Here is a 27910-nt window from a genome sequence, read left to right as displayed (position 1 = left end):
CTGAAGTTCCATGGAAAATTTCCTAAACATTACAGACCAATTTTAAAATGAACCGTTGAACTCTTAGTGAATGTGTTTTTCCTTCCTTCATTTCCAATCTTTATAAAGCCCCATCACCAGAACCTCAAAATATGAATACTGGTGGGGACAAATAATTTCTCATCTAATATGAAGAAACTCCTGGAATGACTTTCCTTATGTTCATTCAACTTGATAAAAATAAACAAGACTACACAACTGGCTGTGGTCTTCTGCTTTTAGTTCTTCTGACTTGAAATAACCTGAATGCCTGAGAAACCTCATTTGCAATTTATGCAGATTTTTAAAGAGCCTTGATTAACTTCTTTGTTTAAGAGAAGCAATGCTGAATTTTAATGGATTTTAGAATCAATCGTGGGCATCCATTATAAACCTCATTTTTTTTCTCTCATTTTTCAAGGCTGCCAGGGTCCCCCAGGCAGTAAGTAATACCATGTGTAAACATGAAGAGACCTGCTCACCTGCACAATGCTTCCTTGCATCTCCCGTCCATACAAGTACCAGTATACTCTCATCAATTTCTATCTGGCTCATGACCTCACGGCCCACGTTCGAAGTTGTCCTTTCGAAAGGCTGGAGAAGCAGGCGGTTAAGACCACTTCTCAATCCCAAATATTGCCCCAGATGGCAAAAGCTTCTGACCAGCACTTTTTACTGAGGCAGCCCCTTAACTGGCATGGATGCAGGTTCCCTTTGCCATTAAGAAGTTGACAGATGGGCTCTGGAAGTCCATAAGACGTAGGAGCAGAAATGAGGCCACTGAGCCCATTGAGTTTGCTCCGCCATTCAATCATGGCTGACAGATTTTTCAACCCCAATTTCCCGCTTTTCCCCATAACCTTTGATTCGCTTAGCAATTCAGAACTTATCTCCATCTGTTACAATCAAAGGCCATACAGCTACAGACAGCTCAGAACGTAGAAGGTCTTCTAAATAATATTGATCGAAACTCAATTTTAGATTAGATGATTAGATTATTTACAGTGTGGAAACAGGCCCTTCGGCCCAACAAGTCCACACTGACCCTCCAAAGAGCAACCCATCCAAACCCATTCCCCTACATTTACCCCTTCACCTGACACTATGGGCAATTTAGCATGGCCAACCTGCACATCTTTGGACTGTGGGAGGAAACGGGAGCACCCGGAGGAAACCCATGCAGACATGGGGAGAATGTGAAAACTCCACACAGACAGTTGCCTAAGGTGGGAATTGAACCCAGGTCTCTGGTGCTGTGAGGCAGCAGTGCTAACCACTGTGCCGCTCAAATAGATAAACCAGCCAGGACAGCATTCGTGCAAAGTGTGGTAGTGCTTGGAATCCATCTACTGGTCACTCTTTGGCTGCACTCTCGCAGTGTAGGTAGACCTGTAATAACCTGCCTTCTATTCCGATCTCTTGGCCCATTACCGGGTGCCTGTCTGCATGGGTTTCAACTGCAACCACTCACTAGACACTGCACCAATGATGTCACAAAACAAGAGGCCAACTATAATATTAATTCTTTCAACACCTTTTACCAAGTTCTAAAGGAGGCCATCTGCCTCAAGGAGAGCAAGATCCCAAGACCACCTCAGTCAACATGGCCAACACCAGGAATGGTGGCCAACAACAAAACACACTGGTTGGTTAGAGGGCATGATTTGGGGATCCTTAGGGCTAAAACTCAATTCAGTCAATGAAAAATGGTGGCCATAAGACTAACTGTGTGGAGTTTGCATGTTCTCCCCGTGTCTGCGTGGGTTTCCTCCGGGTGCTCCGGTTTCCTCCCACAGTCCAAAGATGTGCAGGTCAGGTGAATTGGCCATGCTAAATTGCCCTTAGTGTTAGGTAAGGGGTAAACGTAAGGGTATGGGTGGGTTGCGCTTCGGCGGGGCAGTGTGGACTTGTTGGGCCGAAGGGCCTGTTTCCACACTAAGTAATCTAATTTATTGCCAATATCATCATGCAGAAGTCATAGTGCCATAAATTGTTTTGAAAAACATACTTATTGTTTTCACACCTCTTGATCAACTCTAGTCAAGATGAATAAAAATGGTAGGTTACAATGTTACAGAAGCAGTAATTTGAGACTCAGTAACTTCCAAATGGTGTTGCAGGTCAGAAATACTGAAAGAGGCCTGGAAAGTTTCATGTCACTTCAGTGATCTCTATTCTGTCACCATATCTCAGTCCAATTAACAATAGAGCCATTGCAAACTGCAAATGGCCACTCAATGAGTTATGGACCAGAAAATACAATCGTGTGAACATTAAGGGAGAGCAAGAATAGGGAACAAACTCAGCTATGATGTCCTTTGCTTGCTAATAAACCATCAACACTTACTGTCTCAGTTTCAACACAAAAGCGCTATCAACATTCATACCTGCCAAACCCTGGAACCTCCACCAGTCCTGAAACTTCCAAAATCTCTGTACCCTTCTAACTCTGGCCTTCAGCATCTCAGATTTTAATTGCTCCGTTGCCGATGCCCAGGTTTTGGGCTGCCCAGGTCGTGGGCTCTGGAATTCCCTGCCGAAATCTCTCTCCCCTCCTTTAAAGATGCTCCCTCAAACTGACTTTGTTGTGGTCACTGCCTCACTATCACTTCAGTAACTGTCCTGATAAAGCAGCTTGGGCCATATTTCTATATTAAACGGTGCTGCATACATGCAAAAAGCTGCTGGGATACAACCAAATAATCATGTGCCTCAAGACCGAAAAGGCAAAAATTGAAAAACAAACATCTGCCTTGTTCCAAGAGATATTTGAAGCTCATCTCTTCAGTACATCTTTACTTTATAACCAGGAGTATTTTTACATAATAAGTGTTAGATCCAGCTTGTATTAAATCCAGCACAGACTTTGCACTGTTCAATTTGCAGGTCAACATTATAATTGGCTGGTTACAGGGTTAAATGGATGCAATTTCTTTCACAGCTGTACAAATAGGTTAAACAGTAATGCACTGCGGTTTAATGGACAGGCCTCCACCTATTCTTCAATGTAACATATCGAGTGCATTTTAGTCATATTATAAGCATTACTCAACCTCATTTCATTGTTAACTGATATTAGGACCGAGTTGTTTAAGTGGATATGTTAGCGCAGCTTCGAAAATGCTAGCTATTACAATATAATAGCTAGGCACGGTGCAAACTCAGAAATATTACCAATGAGGTTAATTCCAGTAATCTCAAAGCCATGCAGTTGGAAGTAAACACATTCTTCCAGTTTAATTTAGCAAAGGTGAACACAAGTGTGAAAGCTTTGCCACATATTCCCAGTTGTGGACAATATCTTTGTGACGTGTACAGCCACCTGTGCCCCATACCTATGTTTCTGCTACATTTTGTATTTATTTGGGCAGCTGCTCTTGCCTTCTAACTTGAGACTGCAAATTTACAGCCATGGATGCTTTCCAAGCTCCACGTTCTCAACAGCATCCTATAATATTAGAAACATCTGTGAAGTGAAACTCACTGCCCTGTTACTTGCGCAACATCTGGTGAATACATCGTAGCTCTTGTTAAGTTAGAACAGATAACCAATATAATGAACATTGCGAACTATGCAGATTTTGCAGAGCTTTTTCCATTCTATTAGTAAGGTCAATAAGGCTATGGAGCGGTGCCAGATAATTCAACCGCTTGAGAAGTCAAGAGGATTCTACAAGAAAGATGCCCTGCTGTTGCTACAAAATGCTAGATCAAGCATAATAACTTTTGCACTCTAATTCTTTCCCTGTTCAGACACAAGACAACATTAAGGCCAAGTTAAAATTAGCTCAAATAATGAGAAAAACAGCAAAAATCAACAAGGCTGCTCCAGGCTTTGTGAATACCAGATATAATGCCTACATATTGTACGCTTTGTCCAATGGAAGGAAACAGAAAAGTACAATATCTGTAACCATACTACTTCGGCAGCATTACATGCTTTTCAATCCGCACTGTGTTGTCACAGAGCAATTCAATTGAGTTTGTAATGTAGCACAGTCTGCATTTTATGACTTTCAACACCCCAGGTATATTCTGAGTTAGGTGATAGGAGTCATAGGATTCAAACATTTGACATAAATACAGTCAGATCAAGACTGGAAAATCTTGAAAGTTGTCCCTACTTGATTTCTATCTCATGACCTTTACTGTGGGAAGAACATTCGGAGAAGGCTGGCCAAGGAGGAGATTTACTGGGTTCAATCTCCCAAAGCTTTGCATCAGGCAGAGTTCCACTCTCGTTTAGAACTGGGCAATGAATAATGGCCACTTGGACAAAGTAAATACAAGTAACTTTGACCTGATCCCATAGAACCAAACCCACAAGAAGATGGAAGAGGACAGAGAAAGTTTGCACTAAAAAATGGAAGGTCAAGAATAATTTACTTCAATAAAACAGAAATGTGTATTGATTTTGACAATTTAAAAACCATGTAAACCTCAACTCATTTACAATGCTTCAACAATCAGTAATAATTCTTTTTCCCCCTATTTGTGCAGCAACTTTAACAATTCAGTTCAATGATCTTCAACAAAGGAGGATTCCTCAAGGCACTTCTGCAAGAAACAGACTGAAATGAGGGTCAAGATGAAGGTACTGCAGCTGTTGAGGGAAACAGGGAATGTTGCCTAAATGCTTGGTCACAGAGGTTCACTTTAGAAAGGGTCTTCCAGAAGTACAAGGAATTAGAACGCTTTGGAAATAAATTCCACAGCATAAATTGGATAACAGCAGAAAACATCATACAAAATAGTGAGGGGAAAAGACCAGATGAGAGAAAAGTAGAGTTGTACAGAATGAGAGTGATGGGGAGAAATGGAAGTCTGACCTTTTTAACTCCTTCATTGATAGTCATGCCTTCAGGTGTCAAAGGCCTAAAACTCGATAACATCTTTTTAAATCGGTCTTCCTGAAAGCCTACTTCATTGACCACACCTTTGGTTACACGACCTACTGCATGCTACGATGTCAAATTTAATTTAATAACATGATGCATCTGGAAAGCACTTTGGCAAGGTTTACCTTAAGTATTAATATAGGCACTATCTTTCTTTGTGTTGTCAGCACATCCTCCACCTTGCCCGCAAGATTTAGTTTGTTTTCCCTTTCAATGTCGGTGGTATTTTCTCCTCTCTCAATCATTCATCCAGATTTCTCAGATAGAAGCTGCACAAAGCAACTTTCACACAAATAGAAAGGGATAGAAATGGGACAGCCCAGAGACTTATCAACATCTTTTGAAGGGCTGAAGAGACAAAGACTTAGAGCATGCGTCGCTTCGAGTAACATGAACCAGACGAGGCATGCTTTCTGAAGCTGTTTTTTTTGTATTCAGGGTTGCTAGCCTATTGCCAGAGGGTATAGCTTGAGTGGGCACCAGATAAAGCATTGCTGACCAGTTCTTAATAGTCGGTTATGGACCAGACCAAATGCCCTCAACCTAGTTTTAGAAGGTAGCCTAGACCTTAACATTTTCTTCTTTTTAAAGGCAAATGCGAAGTGCCGTGTTTCAGATGCAGTGCAATTGGTCAAACTATTGTATGTTAAACCAAAATTTATTTAAAACACTGTAGTTAAAATATAACCAAAGAGGAATTTAGAATAATTTAACTCTGCTGGGAAACTTAACCTCATAACAGATACAGTACCTATTACGAATGAACTGTTCCAATATCATAACATCCCAAGAACACACCCCTTTGCAAAGAGGGCAGTCGGAAAGTTCTCACAGAGTGCTCCCATCAGGAGGGAGTAAAACCTCAAGGGAAAATTCAGAGAGAGAAGCAGCCAGGAGACATTCAGTGACGCTTCCAATTCTGAGAGACCCCAAAAACTTCTCATACTATTGGAAAAAAACCCAAGAAACCTGGATCTGTGAGAGTTGGCCACACCCATTCAGGCTGTTAAACAAAGCAAAAGGCCTCCAAAAGCGGTTTACATTAACCCAGACTGCTGGAACCTTACAACCTCTCATCAAAACAAAAAAAGACAATACAACCTTTCAAAGCCACAGCATCGTAACACAGTTCCAGATATATTGGAAGGATCAGTTGTTACAAATCAAACTGGCTCAGCTATGAAAGGACGTTCACGAGTTACAAAGTGACGGGGGGGGATACTCAAGACTACAAGTTTATAAGGTCTCATCTAAGGTTGCTTGGTGAATTGCTGTACTGCATCCTGCAAAAGGGACACAATTACTACTACTGAGCATTCATGGTGGCAGGAGTAAATGTTGAATATTGGAGGCAGAAAGAGTGAATGCTATATATTGGAGGTGGAGGGAGTAAACATTGAATATTGGAGGTGGAGGGAGTAAACGTTGAATATTGGAGACGGAGGGAGTAAACGTTGAATATTGGGGGCGGAGGGAGTAAACGTTGAACACTGGGGCGGAGGGAGTAAACATTGAACATTGGGGGCGGAGGGAGTGAACGTTGAATACTGGGGGCGGAGGGAGTGAACGTTGAATACTAGGGACGGAGGGAGTAAACGTTTAATACTGTAGGCGGAGGGAGTGAACGTTGAATATTGGGGACGGAGGGAGTGAACGTTGAATATTGGGGACGGAGGGAGTGAACGTTGAATATTGGGGACGGAGGGAGTGAACGTTGAATATTGGGGACGGAGGGAGTAAACGTTGAATACTGTAGGCGGAGGGAGTGAACGTTGAATATTGGGGGCGGAGGGAGTGAACATTGAATACTGGGGACGGAGGGAGTAAACATTGAACATTGGGGGCGGACGGAGTGAACGTTGAATATTGCGGACGGAGGGAGTGAACGTTGAATATTGGGGACGGAGGGAGCGAACGTTGAACATTGGGGGCGGAGGGAGTAAACATTGAACATTGGGGGCGGAGAGAGTGAACGTTGAATACTGGGGCGGAGGGAGTGAACGTTGAATACTGGGGACGGAGGGAGTAAACGTTGAATACTGTAGGCAGAGGGAGTGAACGTTGAATATTGGGGACGGAGGGAGTAAACATTGAAGATTGGGGGCAGAGGGAGTGAACGTTAAATACTGGGGGCGGAGGGAGTGAACGTTGAATATTGGGGGCGGAGGGATTGAACATTGAATACTGGGGGCGGAGGGAGTGAACGTTGAATATTGGGGACGGAGGGAGTGAACGTTGAATACTGGGGACGGAGGGAGTGAACGTTGAATATTGCGGACGGAGGGAGTGAACGTTGAATATTGGGGACGGAGGGAGCGAACGTTGAACATTGGGGGCGGAGGGAGTAAACATTGAACATTGGGGGCGGAGAGAGTGAACGTTGAATACTGGGGCGGAGGGAGTGAACGTTGAATACTGGGGACGGAGGGAGTGAACATTGAACATTGGGGGCGGAGGGAGTAAACATTGAACATTGGGGGCGGAGAGAGTGAACGTTGAATACTGGGGGCGGAGGGAGTGAACGTTGAATATTGGGGATGGAGGGAGTGAACGTTGAATATTGGGGATGGAGGGAGTAAACGTTGAATACTGTAGGCGGAGGGAGTGAACGTTGAATATTGGGGGCGGAGGGAGTGAACATTGAATACTGGGGACGGAGGGAGTGAACATTGAATACTGGGGACGGAGGGAGTAAACATTGAACATTGGGGGCGGACGGAGTGAACGTTGAATATTGCGGACGGAGGGAGTGAATGTTGAATATTGGGGACGGAGGGAGCGAACGTTGAACATTGGGGGCGGAGGGAGTAAACATTGAACATTGGGGGCGGAGAGAGTGAACGTTGAATACTGGGGCGGAGGGAGTGAACGTTGAATACTGGGGACGGAGGGAGTAAACGTTGAATACTGTAGGCAGAGGGAGTGAACGTTGAATATTGGGGACGGAGGGAGTAAACATTGAAGATTGGGGGCAGAGGGAGTGAACGTTAAATACTGGGGGCGGAGGGAGTGAACGTTGAATATTGGGGGCGGAGGGATTGAACATTGAATACTGGGGGCGGAGGGAGTGAACGTTGAATATTGGGGACGGAGGGAGTGAACGTTGAATACTGGGGGCGGACGGAGTGAACGTTGAATATTGCGGACGGAGGGAGTGAACGTTGAATATTGGGGACGGAGGGAGCGAACGTTGAACATTGGGGGCGGAGGGAGTAAACATTGAACATTGGGGGCGGAGAGAGTGAACGTTGAATACTGGGGCGGAGGGAGTGAACGTTGAATACTGGGGACGGAGGGAGTAAACGTTGAATACTGTAGGCAGAGGGAGTGAACGTTGAATATTGGGGACGGAGGGAGTAAACATTGAAGATTGGGGGCAGAGGGAGTGAACGTTAAATACTGGGGGCGGAGGGAGTGAACGTTGAATATTGGGGGCGGAGGGATTGAACATTGAATACTGGGGGTGGAGGGAGTGAACGTTGAATATTGGGGACGGAGGGAGTGAACGTTGAATACTGGGGACGGAGGGAGTGAACGTTGAATATTGGGGGCGGAGGGAGTGAACGTTGAACATTGGGGGCGGAGGGAGTAAACGTTGAACATTGGGGGCGGAGGGAGTAAACGTTGAACATTGGGGGCGGAGGGAGTAAACGTTGAACATTGGGGGCGGAGGGAGTAAACGTTGAATACTGGGGACGGAGGGAGTGAACGTTGAATATTGGGGACGGAGGGAGTGAACGTTGAATATTGGGGACGGAGGGAGCGAACGTTGAACATTGGGGGCGGAGGGAGTAAACATTGAACATTGGGGGCGGAGAGAGTGAACGTTGAATACTGGGGCGGAGGGAGTGAACGTTGAATACTGGGGACGGAGGGAGTGAACATTGAACATTGGGGGCGGAGGGAGTAAACATTGAACATTGGGGGCGGAGAGAGTGAACGTTGAATACTGGGGGCGGAGGGAGTGAACGTTGAATATTGGGGATGGAGGGAGTGAACGTTGAATATTGGGGATGGAGGGAGTAAACGTTGAATACTGTAGGCGGAGGGAGTGAACGTTGAATATTGGGGGCGGAGGGAGTGAACATTGAATACTGGGGACGGAGGGAGTGAACATTGAATACTGGGGACGGAGGGAGTAAACATTGAACATTGGGGGCGGACGGAGTGAACGTTGAATATTGCGGACGGAGGGAGTGAACGTTGAATATTGGGGACGGAGGGAGTAAACATTGAAGATTGGGGGCAGAGGGAGTGAACGTTAAATACTGGGGGCGGAGGGAGTGAACGTTGAATATTGGGGGCGGAGGGATTGAACATTGAATACTGGGGGCGGAGGGAGTGAACGTTGAATATTGGGGACGGAGGGATTGAACATTGAATACTGGGGGCGGAGGGAGTGAACGTTGAATATTGGGGACGGAGGGAGTGAACGTTGAATACTGGGGGCGGACGGAGTGAACGTTGAATATTGCGGACGGAGGGAGTGAACGTTGAATATTGGGGACGGAGGGAGCGAACGTTGAACATTGGGGGCGGAGGGAGTAAACATTGAACATTGGGGGCGGAGAGAGTGAACGTTGAATACTGGGGCGGAGGGAGTGAACGTTGAATACTGGGGACGGAGGGAGTAAACGTTGAATACTGTAGGCAGAGGGAGTGAACGTTGAATATTGGGGACGGAGGGAGTAAACATTGAAGATTGGGGGCAGAGGGAGTGAACGTTAAATACTGGGGGCGGAGGGAGTGAACGTTGAATATTGGGGGCGGAGGGATTGAACATTGAATACTGGGGGTGGAGGGAGTGAACGTTGAATATTGGGGACGGAGGGAGTGAACGTTGAATACTGGGGACGGAGGGAGTGAACGTTGAATATTGGGGGCGGAGGGAGTGAACGTTGAACATTGGGGGCGGAGGGAGTAAACGTTGAACATTGGGGGCGGAGGGAGTAAACGTTGAACATTGGGGGCGGAGGGAGTAAACGTTGAACATTGGGGGCGGAGGGAGTAAACGTTGAATACTGGGGACGGAGGGAGTGAACGTTGAATATTGGGGACGGAGGGAGTGAACGTTGAATATTGGGGACGGAGGGAGCGAACGTTGAACATTGGGGGCGGAGGGAGTAAACATTGAACATTGGGGGCGGAGAGAGTGAACGTTGAATACTGGGGCGGAGGGAGTGAACGTTGAATACTGGGGACGGAGGGAGTGAACATTGAACATTGGGGGCGGAGGGAGTAAACATTGAACATTGGGGGCGGAGAGAGTGAACGTTGAATACTGGGGGCGGAGGGAGTGAACGTTGAATATTGGGGATGGAGGGAGTGAACGTTGAATATTGGGGATGGAGGGAGTAAACGTTGAATACTGTAGGCGGAGGGAGTGAACGTTGAATATTGGGGGCGGAGGGAGTGAACATTGAATACTGGGGACGGAGGGAGTGAACATTGAATACTGGGGACGGAGGGAGTAAACATTGAACATTGGGGGCGGACGGAGTGAACGTTGAATATTGCGGACGGAGGGAGTGAACGTTGAATATTGGGGACGGAGGGAGCGAACGTTGAACATTGGGGGCGGAGGGAGTAAACATTGAACATTGGGGGCGGAGAGAGTGAACGTTGAATACTGGGGCGGAGGGAGTGAACGTTGAATACTGGGGACGGAGGGAGTAAACGTTGAATACTGTAGGCAGAGGGAGTGAACGTTGAATATTGGGGACGGAGGGAGTAAACATTGAAGATTGGGGGCAGAGGGAGTGAACGTTAAATACTGGGGGCGGAGGGAGTGAACGTTGAATATTGGGGGCGGAGGGATTGAACATTGAATACTGGGGGCGGAGGGAGTGAACGTTGAATATTGGGGACGGAGGGAGTGAACGTTGAATACTGGGGGCGGACGGAGTGAACGTTGAATATTGCGGACGGAGGGAGTGAACGTTGAATATTGGGGACGGAGGGAGCGAACGTTGAACATTGGGGGCGGAGGGAGTAAACATTGAACATTGGGGGCGGAGAGAGTGAACGTTGAATACTGGGGCGGAGGGAGTGAACGTTGAATACTGGGGACGGAGGGAGTAAACGTTGAATACTGTAGGCAGAGGGAGTGAACGTTGAATATTGGGGACGGAGGGAGTAAACATTGAAGATTGGGGGCAGAGGGAGTGAACGTTAAATACTGGGGGCGGAGGGAGTGAACGTTGAATATTGGGGGCGGAGGGATTGAACATTGAATACTGGGGGTGGAGGGAGTGAACGTTGAATATTGGTGACGGAGGGAGTGAACGTTGAATACTGGGGACGGAGGGAGTGAACGTTGAATATTGGGGGCGGAGGGAGTGAACGTTGAACATTGGGGGCGGAGGGAGTAAACGTTGAACATTGGGGGCGGAGGGAGTAAACGTTGAACATTGGGGGCGGAGGGAGTAAACGTTGAACATTGGGGGCGGAGGGAGTAAACGTTGAATACTGGGGACGGAGGGAGTAAACGTTGAATATTGGGGACGGAGGGAGTGAACGTTGAACATTGGGGGTGGAGGGAGTGAACGTTAAATATTGGGGACGGAGGGAGTGAACGTTGAACATTGGGGACGGAGGGAGTGAACGTTGAACATTGGGGATGGAGGGAGTAAACGTTGAATATTGGGGACGGAGGGAGTGAACGTTAAACATTGAGAGTGGAGATAGTGAAATGTTGAATTTTGGGGATGGAGGGAGTGAAATGTTGAATTTTGGGGATGGAGGGAGTGAACGTTGAATGTGGTATGGTGGCAATCAAGCAAGCTGCTTCATCTTGTTGGATGTTAAGATACTCATGTGTTTTTGAAGCTGGACTGATTCAAACGATCAGAGAGTATTCCACCTTACTCCTGACTGTGACAGTGGGCAGGATATGAATTACTGAATTCCAAATCTCCGACATTGTCTTGAGCTACAACATTTGCATGGTCAGTTTTTGGTCAAAGATAATCTGCATTATGTTTACAGTGGAGGATTCAGCAATGGTAATTCTATTAAATAACATGGGATGGTGGTTGGATGGGGATAGTTATTGCCTGGCACTTGTGAGACAAATGTTATTTGCTACCCATCAGGCAAAGTCTTAATGATATCCAGATCTTGATGCATGTGGACACAAACTGCTTCAGTACAGACTAAAGACTGAAATCTTTATCACTCCCAACTTCACCTTAAATTCCATTCTTTCCTTTCCATCAAGTTAAATCATACTAGCTTCACGAATTGGTGCATTAAATCTTTGCTTGCCTAATGCGCAGCATAATGATCTAACTTGTATTTAAACAGATCTTTTAATCATAAAAATGTTACTGAATTATGTGGACAGTTTCACACAGCTGAAATGACAGATCAAGTCTTCCATGACAAAAAGGTTTTTAAAAAAGAAATTGTACTTGCATTCAAGAGAATGCAAAAAGAGAAATAGTGTGGAATCCAGATGAATATTCATTTACACCTCAATCAATATTTCCATTTCTTTCAGCAATACATCAGAAGTATTCAAGGGCAACTAAGCAGTTTCTATTCACTCAGTGAATCGAACTATTTCCAAGTTTTGAGGGGCCCAACTCCTCAATCATGCAACAGAACATTGGAGCTGAAGATTATGACTCATTGGAAGGTGAGACACATGGAAGATCATTGATCTAACAAAAGACAATCTGCTCAGAGGCTTCCTAGAATGCAGGCAGTTATAAAATACAAACTTGACTTGAAATCATCCCTTCAGCAGCTAAATTTCAAGCTATTTCCTGGCAACCATTAAAAACAGATATTGGTGGTTGCACACTTTGTAAAAATGTATAGGAATAGTGGAATTGTAAGCATGGTGCATCTGGTGCTATTTATCTAGAGACAAGATAACTCTTAAGTTGTCCTGCTAACCTGATGGAACTTAATGGATGGTATATTTTGGAACCAGGGATTGACTGCTCTTTGTTCTGGTTCAAATACATTTTCCAGCCATCAAACCAACAGGCTAAAATTAGAAAGCAAAATGTTTGTTGCTCTCATTTTCTGACACAGCAGAGGAATCACTGGAACCTCACCTTGCCTCTGTATTTAGCATAAGTCAAAAACAAACATCAGGTCTGCTGAAGTTTTAGCAAAGTTGAGCAGGTCAGTGCAAACCTTCCAGCATACCCCAACATCTTCTCCTGCAATTTCTGTCATGAACACATACTGACAGTTTCACTGCTTTATTGATTGCAAGCACTTCAACAGCACGTTGGCTAGTATAGAAAATCAACATCATAAACATGAAGCCAATCCTCCTGCAAAGGTCAGTCTCATTTCTCATTCTGTTTGCAACTCACCTTCTTTCACTATAACTCTTACATCAGGACAAACTGGGTTGTGTCCTCCAAAAACGAATAAACACCAAAACCTCTTCACTTACAGTATTAGAAATCAGGAGCTACTGGTTCAGTGAGGATACAATGCGTTAACTGTTCCAGTCACTGCTTAGCAGTGACAAACAAGGGCGACCAACTTTGCTGCAATTACCTTTGAAGCACTGAAGTTGCCCAAAACAATCTCAAACCCTTTATCACCTCTTCAATAGTTAGGACTTGCCCTGAGAGTTGCAAGGAACAGGTTTGGATGAGCAGCTCTCTCACTGTTAAATGTATGTGCAAGAATGAGAAAACAGTAGTCAAACATCAATGGAAGTACATGTGCTTTCAAGCATTTCTGATCATGATGCATCCCTTCGAGAGTGTGTGCTTGTCTGTGTGTGTATGTCTGTCTGTGTGTGTGTGTCATATCTATCTCCCTTTCTCATCAATAGCTTCCCTGGGGCACAATTCCATTTCTCCTGCTTCATTTTGTTCACAAATAAAGTTGAGTAAAAGGAGGACTTATTTCAAAACAGCATTCAGGTAAAACAGGATCACAATTCCCAGACACTGAATGCTATATTCAAAGAGATGCCAATTCATGATGAATGTCATAGAGATTGCAATGCTTCATTTTCAGAAGAAATAGGTCCCACTCTCTGCCTTTGTGAATTCACACAAGTAATATTGACTGCTCACTTCGGAGAATTGAATATTGCACCAGCAGTTGCATCGCTTGGATTGCTTAAGATGTGTCAAGCACATTGCAAGTCAATTACAAATCTAAAATATTGGCCATTTGTGGGCAGCATCAGCAGATTTAGGAGTATTTATAATGATAGCTCATTGACTGTCATTAAATTAGTGCTGAACACAGCATGCCGACACAGATTGAGCATTCACTATGAATAAAGTAAGTAAGGTTATTTGTACCCAAAGGGTTTTGCATTTTCTCTGTGGTCAGAGCTGTAAAAACCATTTCTGACCTATGTTCTTCAGGGCCTGCTCTCAGCCCGAGTGCAGGAAGAGCTGTACCTATGTACTTGTGTTATTGTTGATAGCAAATTCCTTTTGGGGATGTGAAAATGTACACAGAATAGGATATTCTTCCTGTCTCACTAAGATTTAACTTGTGTTTCTGGTAAGCCCAAAGAAGGGAGGCATCACAGGTGCCTTCCACATAGCTTCCAACCTCCTCAGTAATTCTAACTTGTGACCAACACAATGCTCAAATCATGAAGCTTTTCCCCAAACATTGCTGCCTGAATGTTAATATTTTTCAGTGTTTCTGTGGGAGAAATTACAACATAATTTTTTAAAAAAAAAGAAAAAATGCACTACTTATGCTCAATTCTGTGGGCAGGACAAAGGACACCGCTATGGTCAACCTAACACAAGAGCTCTTCACCTAAAGCAGACCAACAATGAGATCCATCAAAATGAAGGAAACCTTTTGAAAAACTGACCAAAAGTTTTTTTTAAAGAGAGTAGACTGTGCACTGCTCACACTCAGAACATTTAGATGCATCCAACTGAAACGGATACATTGTAAACTTATCACTCCCATCCAAAGAGACCCATTTTTGGTTCCTGTAAATGACTCAGAACATCAAACATTACAGTGCAGAACAGACCCTTCGGGTCTCGTGCTGCGCAAATCTGTGAAACCAATCTAAAGCCCATCTAAAGCCCATACTATTCCAGCATCATCCATGTATTTATCCAATGACCATTCAAATGCACTTAAATGGGGTGAATCCACTACTGTTGCAGGCAGGGCATCTGACGCCTTTACTACTCTGAGTAAAGAATCTTTCACTGACATCTGTCCATTATCTATCACCCCTCAGTTTAAAGCTATGTCCCCTCATGCTAGCCATCGCCATCCGAGGAAAAAGGCTCTCACTGTCCAACCTATATAATTCTCTGATCAACTTGTATCTCTCTATTAAGTCACCTCTTGACCTGCTTCCCTCTAATGAAAACAGCCTCAAGTCCCTCAGCCTTTCCTCATAAGACCTTCCCCTCCGTACCAGGCAACATCCTGTTAAATCTCCTCTGCACCCTTTCCAACGCTTCCAAGTCCTTTCTAAAATGCGGCGACCAGAACTGCGCGCAATACTCCAAGTGCGGCCGCAATAGAGTTTTGTACAGTTGCAACATGATCTCATGGGTCCAAAACTTAATCCCTCTACTAATAAAAGCTCGTGCACTATACACCTTTTTAACATTCCTATCAACCTGGTGGCAACTTTCAGGGATCTATGCACATGGACATCAGAGATCTCTCTATTCACCCACACTACCAAGACTCTTACCATTAGCTCAGGACTCTGTATTCCTGTTGCTCCTTCCAAAGTGAATCACCTCAGACTCTTCCACATTAAACTCCATTTGCCACCTCTCAGCCCAGCTTTGCAGCTTATCTATGTCCCTCTGTAACCTGCAACATCCTTCGGCATTCTACCGACTTTACCAACTTTAGTATCATCTGCAAATTTACTAACTTATTCTTCTATGCGCTCATGCAAGTCACTTATAAAAATGACAAACAGCAGTGGACCCAAAACAGATCCTTACAGTACACCATTAGTAACTGAACTCCAGGATGAACATTTCCCATCAACCATCACTTTCTGTCTTCTTTCAGCTAGCCAATTTCTGATCCAAATCGCTAAAACACCCTCAATCCCATGACTCCACATTTTCTGGAATAGCCTACCATGGGCAACCTTAACAAATGTTTTACTGAAATCCATACACACTATATGAACTGCTTTACCCTCATCCACCTGTTTGGTCACCTTCCCAAAGAATTCAACAAGGTTTGTAAGGCACAACCTACCCTTCACAAAACCCTGCTGATTATCCATAATCAAATTATTAATTTCTAGATTATTATGAATCCAATCGCTTATAACCCTTTCCAAAACTTTGCCCACAATCAAAGTAAGCCTTATTGTTCTATAGTTACCAGGGTTGTCTCTACTCCCCTTCTTGAACAAGGGGACATTTCTTTCAGTCTTCTGGCACAATTCCTGTAGACAATCATGACAAAGATTAAAGCCAAAGGCTTGGCAATTTCCTCCCTGGCTTCCCAGAAAATCCTAGGATAAATCCCATCAGGCCAAGGGGACTTATCTATTTTCACACTTTCCAGAATTGCTAATACCTTCTCCTTGTAAACCTCAATCCCGTCTAGTCTAATAGCCTGTATCTCAGTATTTTCCTCAACAACATTGTCATTTTCTAGTGTGAATACTGATGATAAATATTCATTTAGCGCCTCTCCTACCCCTTCAGACCCATGCATAACTTCCCATAACTGTCTTTGACAGGCCCTCACCTTAGTCGAGTCATTCTTTTATTCCTGATATACCTATCGAAAGCCTTAAGGTTTTCCTCGATCCTATCCGCCAAAGATTTCTCAAGTCCCCTCCTGGCTCCTCTTAATCTCTCTTTTGGTCCTTCCTGGCTAACTTGTAACTCTCAAGCGCCCTAACTGAGCCTTCGTGTCTCATCCTAACATAAGCCTCTTTCTTCCTCTTGACAAAAGCCTCAACTTCTTCAGTAAACCATGGTTTCCTCGCTCAAACCACTCCTTCCCTGCCTGACAGGTACATACCTATCAAGGACACACAGCAGCTGTGCCTTGAACAAGCTCCACATTTCAAGTGCGCACATCCCCTGCAGTTTCTTTCCCCATCCTATTCATCCTTAATCTTGTCTAACTGCATCATAATTGCCTTTCACCCAGCTATAACTCTTGCCCTGCACTCTATACCTCTCCCTTTCTATCAATAAAGTCGACGTAACTGAATTGTGATCATTATCGCCCACCTCCAAATCTAACACCTGGCCTGGCTCATTACCCAGTATCAGGGGACAGGAACGGTTATTGCAGGTTCCAGGGTTTAGATGTTTCATAAAGAACAGGGGAAGTGGTACAAGAGGGGGAGGTGTGGCATTGTTATTCAAAACCAATTCTCCTTAGCAATAAGGAGATGCAATTTTTCAGGGGCTATTTGATTAAACACATGACTAAACATGCTCTAAATTTAAAAACAAAACATACTTCAATCTACAATGAAAATAATCTGTGAATGGGTCAACCTACAATCTGGAGATAGAAAGAAGCACAATAGGTTCAATGGTTTGCGTAACAAAATTTTGCTTTCTGTAGAAGCAACTTTATCTTTCCATTTTTGACAAACACAAATTGTATTCTAAGAATGGGAATGTGTGGTCTAATCATATACAAGAGCTCAAAGTTCTCCTGATCTGTTTGCAAGTTCAGCTTTGTACTTCAATGCAAAAGTAACTACTTTCAGGTGGAACTAAAATATTGTATTTTGGCATTTCGATACATAATTAATAACGTTATATACCATTGTACGAAGGACGAATTGAATGAACTGAATTGAATTTATTGTCACGCGTACCGAGGCACAGTGAAAAGCTTCGTCTTGCGAGCAATCCAGGCAGATGACAGAGTTAAATAGCATAGACAAGTAAATAATAGGTAAACAGTGGCAAAGTGCAAAAGTGCACAGTGGTACATAAGTTTTGCACTATGTGCAGCAGGATTGACACAACAGAGTTAAAATAAATTCATGTCTTAGACAGATACAAATACATTAATAAATTCTCATCAGTAAACTAAAAGGGAAAAATGAACCAGCTCCATCTTAGAAACAAAAGACAAATGTCCACTTATCCATACAATGAACACGGGTACTCAAGCATTCACAATAAGCCATACTTAATCCACTATATACTCTTTGGCAGAAACATGGTTAGTTTAGTGTGTTCTTTGGTACCATTTTTTTCTGTCCCCCTTCCAATGCTGGAATTGCTCCAGATTAGATTTTAAAAAACATTAAGTTCAGAGAGAATTTGATTTCAGCATTTTGCTTTTAGCTGTAGGGGGTGTCCAGGACCCAACTCAAACCTGCCTCAGGACTGTTTGCTGCTACATTTATATCCTGACTGTAGGTCAGTGTCACCAAGATGCCAATGCTAGTTCAATGAGTTCTTGCAAGATAATACTTCTCCACTGGGGACCAGATGCCATATCAGGATATTTCCATTTCCTAGGCAATTCCCGCAGGGTCAGCCGAATCAAGATTCCCACATGATCCATACTTTAAATTCCAATTCACCCGATAGAAAGTCTTCCACTTAAGCATTTCACTGACTGAATGAACAGTTGTCAAGGATATGGAGTAAAGTGGGTAAATTGCATTGAAATGCACATTAGCTATCATTTACACATTGAGGGAATACAATGCAAGAGGCTGAATTCATTTTATTTCCCATGTGCTTTCATCCAACTTGAAGGATTGAGGCAAATCCAATTGCTAAATAGTCCACAGTGTTTAGATCTCTAAACACTGCTATCTTATTATACAAGTGTGCCAATGTATTTTAATTCATTAATAATCTCCATGCTGCAGAAATACACAAAGCCTACAGTTTTCCCCAAGAAAGATTTCTTTTCTCCTTCAGGATAAGAAGCAACATGCATTCAGCTTAATCCTTTTTAATAGATATCCAACAATTGCTCCATCTCTTTATAACAAGACGCCGATGGAAACTATTCATGGGAAATGTCTGCGCTCAAAGTACTCGACAAGGAAACAGACTTGCCTGAATGACTCTGGATTATAATATGTTGCAAAACAGGGATAGAATGGCTCAAACTGAATCAAAGAACTGACTGTAAATAAAAAAAATTAAAAATAACAATAAACCTTTTCTGGGCAGGCTACAAGAAAGCTTGTTCTGTGCATCTCCAGCTGAAGCCTTCAATTGCCATTTCTGTTCTTGTTTCGCTAAATTGCCTTTTATGTTGCTCCAAAGCCTCATAAAAGTTGTTCAATATATCCTTCCTCTAACTTCTTCCTCCTCACTGTGAAAACTGATCACACTTTCCTATTCCAATCCTGTTTTTCCCGACGGCTACCAAATTCTACTTTCCTCTTATCATTGTCAGACATTAAATTCAATCTTAAAACGGGATGGACTTCCACAATCTTAACTTTCTGTTCTTTTCAACCAAGAGAGCTCTATAAGCCTTAACCCAAACCAGACACATGACACTGAAGAGCTGAACTAATGGTAACCTAAGATACTGCAGTGTACTGTGCATTTTATCAAGGCAAAACAAGACTCAGAGGAGGCCTTAATTCATTACACTGAAAATAACATGCAGCAACTTGCAAATCTTGATTGGGTGGGAAAACAGAATGTTGTGGAATAAATTCTAAAAATGCTACATAATCGTAGAATCTCTGCAGTGGATTAAGTCCATTTGGCCCACTGAGTCCACACCAACCCTGCGAAGAGCATCCCACACAGACCCAACTTCCTACCCTATCCCTATAACCTTGCATTTCCCATGATTAATCCACCTAGCCTACATATCACTGGACACTATGGGCAATTTAGCATGGCCAATCCACCTAACCTCTGGACTACGGAAGAAAACCAAAGCACCTGGAGGAAATTCACACAGACATGGGGAGAACATGCAAACTCCACACAGACTGCCGTCCAAGGATGGAATCGAATCCGGGTCCCTGGTGCTGTGAGGCAGCAGTGCTAATCACTGAGCCACCGTGCTGCCCATATAATCACATGCAACAATTCAGAACCTTCCTGATCCTTGGCATTCAAAACAAAAAAAAGTGAAGAACCACGGATGCTGGAAATTGGAAACAAAAATCAGAAATTGCTGCAAAAACTCAGCAGGTCTGGAAGCATCTGTGGACAGAAAACAAAATGACCATTCGAGTGGCCCTTCTTTAGAATGGGTAACCTAGGCTACACTCTTGTTCTTATCAGGAGTTATCCCTGATCTCAGAAACTGCCCATACTACAAGTTAGCATAGGATAAGCGGCACAGCGAGGTAAAAAGAAGGAAAGATCAAAAAACAAATAGAAGGATAAGCATAACTGGAGTTATAAATTATGCAGGTTAACCACACTGCAATAGATACCAATGGGCACTAAAACCAATTTATATTCAAAAGCAGTGCACTCAAGAATATTAACTGGAAGAACATTCTTCCTTGTGATATGGGATTAACATAGCTGTCTCGCTACACTTTATGCATTCGCGTTATCAATTCTATTTCGACAATATACCTACTGGTGCTTAAACGCCACAGCTGGCTGTATTGTATGCCTTGTGAAAAAGTGTGTTTTTAAATTATGCATCACCATTCAGTGAGAGTGTAACAACATAAGCACAGTGGGAATATTACATTTCTACAAATACATGCAATTTCAGAGGAATCATAAAACACTTCATATTAAAAAGGTAGCCAAAACGTCAGGGTGTTTCGGTTAGTCTTAAAGTTGGAACAGCAAAATCAGGTCTTATGGAAAATCTTCAAGCCAATCAATTTATTTTAAAAGAAATGTATTCATCTCCTAACGACATAGTTGAGTTTAACAGATAAAGTAGTGGAAGTACCTGCCATCAAATCAATGGCCTGACAAAGGATGCTGCTTCTGAAATCAATAATCCTAAAAGGAATCAAAAGAATAAACGTTAAAAAAAAATTCTGATGATAAAATTTGATTTTATATCAAAGAACTGTATGTCAGACAAATGAAAACTCAAGTTAATTTACACAGGCATTTACTGGCTAGAAGTGTTGAAAATGAGCAAAACTACCTGCATGTTTCCTGTAAAAATACCAACCATGGTGCTGAGACAGGAACACAACTCCAACAGTCTCCCACAGGAAACTGGGATAAATCTGAACCAATCTGGAAGCAAAATGCATGAATAATTGAGTTCTGTGAAATTCCACAACTCAACAGTCACCATTTACTCTCTCTCTCCTCCACTGCCCTTGCAAGTGATATAATTCTTTGCACAATTAAGGAAATGCAGGTATCTTTGCAAACTAGCAGCATTAAAACAAAAGGGACCAATAAAGCACATGGCAATCATTTGTAACTGTAGTTATATGGGTGAACAACAAATTTATACAAGTTTGTTCTAAGTTGTTCTATTATAACAAATAGCAACAGCAAGATCTTTTGAAGGAACAAAAATCATTCATTTACACACCGGACAATGTCTATTAAAGACCCAGCGTATGATAAGTGTCAGCTGTAGTTCAGTTGATCGGACTCTTGTCTCTGAATCACAACCACCTGCAAGTTCCCCTCAATGCTACACCCCACTTGAAAACTTACCTTCAATGTTGCTGAGCCAAAATCCTGGAACGCCTGCTCTCCCAGCATTGTGGGTGTACCTACGCCAAATGGATTGCATTAGTGCAAGAAGATAGCTCATCACTAACTTCTCAAGACTAACTTCGAATTAGTAAGAAAGCCAACAATGCCTACTGCCCGTCAATGAACAATAATAAAGATGCCAGGCTCAAGTCCTCCTTTGGCACTCAAGCATTAAAATGAAGGTTAACATTGCATTGCAGAACTGAGGGAGCATGCTGTGCTGTTTAATGTGTCAATTTTCAAATGTTATGTTAAATCACAGTCATGTTTGGAGATTCCATACCATTATTTCAAACAAACGCTAGTTATGCCCAGTGATTTGGCGAATACATATTTCTCAATCAACATCAGCAAATATCAGATTGGCTGGTTGAGGTTGAGGGTTTGCTGCTTTGCAATGATTACTGAGTCATTGGTATGTTCAAACAACAATGAGTTTACAAAATATTACCGAACATCTGCAAGTCTCCATAACTGGATCTTGCATCTCTGAAGTCTTGAGCATTCTCTCTCATCTCAGTCATACGTGCACCGGCATCATAATGGGAGCTGTTATTTACAGAGTCCCACATTAACCCTTACAAACCACAATCCCACAGGAGCTATGCTTCAAAAGGGCTGCCTTGAGCATATGGTGTTTTATGGCACCTGTTGACTATATAAACACGAGCCTTTTTTTCCTCAGGAAAACTTGTCAAAATTGTTCTACTATGACAAATTATCCTCAACAAGGGCAGACACAAGCGACAGATTCCCAGCACATTTTGCACAATTCTTTTGTGTGTGGTGCTCAAATTCAAATTAAAAATGTTTTTTTTAAATGAAAAGGAGAACCTTGGCTTATTTGCAAGTCTATTTATGCCAACTGGTATGTTTAAGCTTCTTCTTGGTACTGCATTTTAGCCTTTAAAATTCCTGGCATGAGTTGACATCTTGTATGGAGTGCCCCTGTTGCGATACTATTAAGTACTGCACTACTGACCTCACAAATAGAGAATACAGCCTACAGCCAAACATTCACATCCCTGTTATCACAGCAGGAAGCACCACAAAACAAACCATCTGCTCCCACGCTGCTTCTCACAAGCAGAAATAAAGTATATATGATGAGAGAGCTGGTAGGGATACAGGCATATATGGAAATAGTCCTTCTTTCAAAACAAATGATTAGGAAGTATTTCAGCAGAATATCACTCCCTACAAGATTTAACATGGAGGTGCTCCACAGATTCCAATATGTCCTGAGTCCCCCCAGGCAGTTGGAAGGTGATAAGAGTTCAACTGACAGCTGAGAAAATAACCTATTAAATGTAAAGGTCACTTGTCCAACTCCAGAGAAGTCCAAAGGAAACTAAGAGAAGGAGGTTCCTGCTATCCTTTGAAAGCAAAGTTTTAGCCAGCACTGCTGACATGGAGTTTAATGAGGCCTGTACTACAACTGAATCTCTCTTTCGATGCATTATGCATTGAAACCCAAGCAACTCTGAAAGAAAGATAAAACAGAATATTATATGGATCTGTGAACGAAGAGAGAGGGGAAAAAAAATCAAGTGTGCTAAGTGCTGACAAATCAAAAAGGAAGTGCTCTCAGTGTGAGAGACACAGAGGTTTAACATCTTCAGTACACACAGCCAAAGCATTCTGCCTATCAAGGTGCACAAGACCCAAACTTCCCAATTTCCTCACACTTGCAATTCACCTTCAGTTGTCAAGTAAACTCCCTTTTGCATCAAGAAACCAAGATTCCTCAGTCAGTGCAGAGTTTTCAGACCTCAGCAGGAAACTGAAAATTGGTCTCAGGGTCCCTTAAGTTAGGAACGGAACAGTCAGCAAGGATTCCTGCTCATAAGACACACTAACACGTTCATCTATCTGGATCTCAGTTCGGATACCAACCACACCTGGATAGTCAATAGGCTTGTTTATGAAGAATGACCAATTGAGCAAGGTGCGAGACAGTAGACAATATGCCCCAATTCTTGAATTATTCAAAATTGCACTACATTGTGGCAACAATAAAACCTTTTCATTGAATACAATAAAATACAATATTGTATTCTTACTGTGAAATACAGGTGACAATGAAATCATTCATTCATTCAATTCAAGACTGGATGTTTGGTAACAGGCCTAGAGTTTTATGCTTTGGTCTCCCTCCATTCTTTAACGGTGCTTTTCCGATCCACTAAGAGCTCTTCAGAATTTAGGGAATTGTGGCTTTTGATTTAAGGTTACAGACCTGAGGTGTTAATTGAGTCTGATCCGCTGAGTAATTCCACCATTTTCTGTTTCCGTTTTTTCTCTGCTGTTTTAGGAAGCCTTTTTTGAAAAGCTGATTTGCACAACTGACTCAATCCTAGTAGACTGGGAAGCTTACAGATAGAATTTTTAACTATGACTAGGTAAAGTTATCAGTTATTTCAATCTCCAAGGTTATCTTGAGTGAATCACTATTAAGCAACCAATATTGGTCGGCATGGCCAAGTTGGACCGAAGGGTATGTTTCCAAGCAGTACATCTCTATGACTCTAAAGCAGAATTAATGTTTCGAGTCCAGTGACTCTTCACCAGAAGTTTGAGGATGAGGTTCTGTTTTAGAGTCACTGGACTCAAAATGTGAGCTTTGCTTTCTTCCCACGGGCGCTGTCAGACCTGCTGAGTTGCACTAGTAATTTGTTTTTTTTCCCAGATCTCCAGCATCCGTTGTAACCATATTAACTCTTAATTTATTTGTCGTTATTGGTGATTTTGATTATGGTTGTGTGTGTTTGGAATTAGGAAGATCTAGCTACCTCTGACAGATATTGCAACATTAATTTCTGTTCAACTGAAATAGGGCGATACATTAACTATGAGAAACAGCATATAGGACAAAACAACATGGAGAGACACCTACATACAATATTCTTAATGATGCAATCATACGTGAACAATATCCCCACATACAGCAGATTGGGAATAATTACATTTCACCACTTTTCAATTTAAAAATTTGTCCATTTTGTGGAGTTTAAAAGGAAGCCTTTAGTAGCAACATTCCCACCTTTATCCAAATGTAATAAACATCAAAATAGAGGGAGAAACAAAGTCTTATCAAAATGGTTGCTGCTTTTCCTCAGTACAAACAGGACACAAAATAATCAACAAAACTGTCATGCCTATTCCACAAGGGAGGATATTCTCCCAGTTAAGTTTGGCACAGCGATGCATTGCTCAAACTTGTAGTATCCAGCACAATCTTCCTTTCAAATCAGTGCAATTTCAGAGGGATAGTGAAATGTCCCAGTTTTCCACCGATCTAAGTGGTTACATCAGTTGATCCACTTATGAGAGAGTTTGTGCTGCCTCCACTCCTCAGTCATTGTGTGGCACAGTTGATTCTACAAGATTCGTGATGACAATAAAGCTGTAATTATTTCTCCCCCTAATGGGAGTTATCATCACAGCAGCCACTTCACTAATACTTATTCATATCACATTGGTCCCTTCACTCAGAATTACAGAACTGTTACAGTACAGGAGGAAACCATTCAGTCCATCATGATTGCACCAACTTCCACAAAAAAAAGCTGAAATAAAACAAAGAACTAACTGCACATGCTAAAGATCTAAACAAAAACAGCTATTGCTGGACAAACTCAGCAGGTCTGGCAGCATCTGTGGAAAGAAAGCATAGTTAATGCATTCTCAGGAAAGGTCACAGTTTAATTCACTTCCCAAAACAAAATGCTTCAATTTGAACTTGACTTCACTCCTCTCCAGACCTTAAACACTTCCTGCTTGAAAAAGTTCTCTCATATTATTTATCCTTTTTTTGCCAATTACTTTCTATCTGTGCTTGCTTTTTCTCAATCCTTTCACAAGTGTCCAGTTCCTTCATTACTTTGGACACCTCTGTCAGATCTCCTCTCGGCTTTTTCTTCCAAGGAATAATGTCCCAAATTCTCCAATCTATCTTCATTCCTGAAGTTCATAAACCCTGGGACTCTTTTTGTGAATCCTTTCCACAGCCTGTCCAATGTGCTCACATCCTTCCTGAAGTGCCACATTTAGAACTGAACAAAAATGTTCTAGCTGAGGCCAAACTGGTGCCTAATAAAAGTTCAACATCACCCCTCTGATCTTGTACTTCATGCCCTGTTTATAAAGCCCTGAAGGACTTATGCCCAAAACACAATTCTCCTGCTCCTTGGATTTTGCCTGACCAGCTGTGCTTTTCCTGTACCACACCCTTTGACCCAGTCTATAAAGCCTACAATTCTGTGTGCTTATTAAAAAGTGTCTCAGCCCACCCTGTCATCTTCAATGCTTTATGCTGATATACACACAGAGTAAATTTGCTCCTGCACTCTTTAGCAATGTACCTATTATTTTGTACAGCCTCTCAACATTCTGACTATGACCATCTACCTAACATGCTCTAAACAGGGCAATACTCTACTCAGAGTGATTGTAATCCCAACGACTTAAGGTCACACAGTAATGATTCAGTCAAATCCTGAAGAGAGCAAAGAATCATTTACCATCGTTCTATGGAGGTCACAGGTTGATAGCCCAGCACTGAAAATGGGCTCTAAAACAGATTCAAACTGGATCCAAGCTTTATACCTGCCAGCGTCCAAGAACAGAGTCAAGAAAGAAACAGATAGCTTTCTAAACACTAAAGGCATCAAGGAGTATGGGGAGAGCGGGAGATTGGCACTGAGATCATGGACTAACCATGTTTATATTGAATGGTAAAGCATTAATGGCCTGACAAAGACATTTCTTGCTCCTATTTTCCATGTATCTATTCTTCTGGTCATTTTCTTAAAGATAATTCCTTTAGCAGTTCAGGGCTTTCCTTGCAATGCCCATAAGCCAGACCATTGTCATCAGCTGTGAATTTGAATATACTCTTCCCCCATTCCCAAAATGAATTGACAAGTCACTGATATTAGCACTATTCTGAAAAATCCCCCTTACTACAGTTACCAACTTCAAAGCAGCTGCTCATCAACCATTACCAGCTATTTAGAATACCTGATCACCAAATCAATCATTCTCTCTTTGACTGAGTTAACAGCATCCTGTTTGAAAACATCTAATAAATGTATTTATTTCTAATTTCAACTGCAATGTTGCTCCTAATCAGCCAGTTAAAATCTGCTATTAACAATTTCTTTTCTTTTTGGGTTTTCTTGACTTACATACAAGCAGATTCCTTCAGGGAAGCATCGCCATCAAGTAATTTATAAATAAACGTGCCCAATATTTAGCACCTTCCCCTGCTGTTTCTATACCTGTAGTGAGTGATTTCATCACTTGATTACATTTACTTAAATCATTCTTTCCTAGTCCCACAATGGAACGTAATACAGAACGAAGGAACTCGTAGTGTAGAGATTGCAATTTGCTAGCTGTTAATACTAATGATTAGTTTCCATAGCAGCACACTTAGCATTGCTCCATTTGATTAAGCTTTCCAAGTTTAAACTTGCTGAGATTACGGAGCTTGAAAATATAATTGAAAGAAAAATAGGGAAAAACTGTTTCTTTGCAGTTATTTTTCCTTATTTCGCAAAGTTAGAGGGTCATCAACAGCAAGCAGGATTGCTGTCGACATTGAAACTCGCAAAACATGGCAGCAAGCATCTAACCAGTGAAATAAAATCATTGAGCTCATGTGTTTCAATGCAAGATATAAAAAATATGTGGATTACCCCCTGAGTTCAGCAGTCATTTAATAGCATTCGAAGCAGAGGTCAGAACTGGATACTCTATTGCCTTACCATCAGGCATGGATTATTAATAACCATTGTTTATCAGCAACTTCCAAGTTTGGCTTATGCCTGTGTACGAACTGAAAAACCTATACTGAAACAACATCCACCACAAATGAAAGCAAAAAAAAAACTTGAGTGGCTAAATTCAACAACAAGATTAATCCTATCCACAGAGATGCAATTTCAGTCAGCAAACATGAAACATCATGGCTGGCTTTAATGTACTGCCATAAGGTACCAAAGCCTTTCAGCTTTTCCCTCATATCTCTTTAGTTTCTCAACATCATTTAACTAACTGATATCTGTGCACTGAATTTGGCAATGAAAGACTTTCAGAGAAGGGTTTTATTCTGAATCTATAATTTAGCACACACACCAGTTTCCACACTTCCCTGCTGGACTTTGACCCCATCCTATGAAGCCTGCTCTACTAGGGAAGAGCCCATCTCCTTTCTTTCCAAAAATATTAACAGGCTTTCAATTCAACAATTATCCAATTAGTTAAATTATAAACAATGCCCAGAAGACAACAACAAAAAAGAAGGGGTGAACAAGGAAGAAGGTCTAAATCAAAGTAGAGGATAAATTGGAGGACAGTCCAGCCCATGCAGCCCATCTC

The 27910-nt window shown here is 42.4% G+C and overlaps 1 protein-coding gene across 11 annotated transcripts in view; it reads right to left on the bottom strand.

Moving 5' to 3' along the window:
* LOC122553704 (alpha-(1,6)-fucosyltransferase) overlaps positions 1-27910 on the bottom strand; it is a 759328-nt gene that overhangs the window by 590278 nt on the left and 141140 nt on the right. The window contains exon 3 of one of the 11 annotated variants that reach the window (XM_043697905.2): positions 20751-20803. The exons of the other annotated variants lie outside the window; for them this stretch is intronic. The gene's annotated coding sequence lies outside the window, so the exon portion shown is untranslated. The remainder of the gene's footprint in view (positions 1-20750; positions 20804-27910) is intronic. 11 annotated transcript variants of the gene reach the window in all.

The sequence above is a fragment of the Chiloscyllium plagiosum genome, unplaced genomic scaffold, assembly GCF_037043375.1.
Source record: "Chiloscyllium plagiosum isolate Xiang-an unplaced genomic scaffold, Cpla_swu_hap1 HiC_scaffold_8, whole genome shotgun sequence".
NCBI lineage: Eukaryota > Metazoa > Chordata > Chondrichthyes > Orectolobiformes > Hemiscylliidae > Chiloscyllium > Chiloscyllium plagiosum.
Note: the sequence above shows the minus strand (reverse complement) of the source record. Positions and strands in the feature narration are given on the sequence as shown.